Here is a 1,471-nt window from a genome sequence, read left to right on the forward strand (position 1 = left end):
GTAATTAATGCCATGGTAAGTTCAATAAGGGAAGGATCACACTTAGTTCTCAGCAAACATGAGATAGCCATAATCTCCATCGATTCCAGTGCTCCGTGAGCCAACAGACAGCTCTACTGGGAGGCACAGAGAAACGCTCTGAAGAGCTCCCATCTATATTCGGGTTTTCTGTTGGGCGCGGTGGTGCATGCTTGTAATCCCAGCAGATAAGAAGGCTAAGGCAGGAGGATCACAAATTCAAAGCCAGCCTTAGCAACTTATTGAGGCCCTAAGCAACTCAGTGAGATGCTATCTCTAAATAAAATTAAAATTTTTAAAAAGGGGCTTGGGGATGTAGAAGTGCCCCTAGGTTAAATTCCTGGTACCAATAAAATAAAATCAGTTTTCTTTTCTTTTCAGATTGGCACAGCTTAATCCAATCCACCCACAATCATCTACTGGGAACCTCCTGCAGAAATCAACCACTTAATTCCTGTCTTCCTGGAGTTTACACCAGTGGGTAGAAGGGACTCACAAATTGATATAGCTATAAAATGTTTCACACCATTCTCTGATTGCTAATTGTATGTTTCAAATAATAATGTTTATGAGTTAAGAATTAAGTGGAGATTTGGATGCAGTAGGGCAATTAAAAATATTTTCTAAGAAACAGAAATTGAGTTAGGTCCTGAAGGTTTGCTGCATAGTTTTAGATAAACCGAAACAATGGGGCAATGGCCCCATTCCCTATTACTAGATAGTATTGGTATTTGGGACATATAGGAGATATCCAAAATGAGAGACCCTAAGTACTCTGTTGGGGCAGTTAAGATTTAAGCCCCACTTTCTGTCAAAGAGCAGAAGATCTCTTGTGTGACCTAGTTTGAATACTGTCCCTTGGATTAGGAGGCGTGCTCCTAATGGGCTTTGACTTGGGGCAGCCACCTCACCTATGAATCTGTTATCTCATTGTAGAATGAACAAGTGAGATGATATCCAAGGTCTCTTAGAGTACCCAGAAGGATGGCTAAAACTTAATTATTTGAAAGACTTTTTAATATTTTTATCATAAAATTGATGGTTGCTACTATGGAATATGACTGTGGGATATTAAGTTTTCTAAACCTGATATACTTTATTTTATAAGTTAATTTTTAAAATAAAAAAGTAATACATGTGCATAGTTCTTTAAAAAATCAAACACCACAGAAAACCACACTATAATGGTTATAAAAATTTCTGTTTGAGATGGTAAATAGGTTTTAGAAAATTGTGACTGTTGGGGCTGGGGTTGTGGCTCGGCGGTAGAGCACTCGCCTCGCACGTGCAAGACCCTGGGTTCGATCCTCAGCACCACATAAAAAAATAAACAAGGGAAATAAAGGTGTTGTGTCCAACTACAACTAAAAAGTAAATATTTAAAAAAAGAAAATTATGACTGTTAGCACAATATTATGAATATAATTAATACCATTTAAGTGCACACTTTAAA

The sequence above is a fragment of the Marmota flaviventris genome, chromosome 1 (genome assembly GCF_047511675.1).
Source record: "Marmota flaviventris isolate mMarFla1 chromosome 1, mMarFla1.hap1, whole genome shotgun sequence".
NCBI classification, from domain to species: Eukaryota; Metazoa; Chordata; class Mammalia; order Rodentia; family Sciuridae; genus Marmota; species Marmota flaviventris.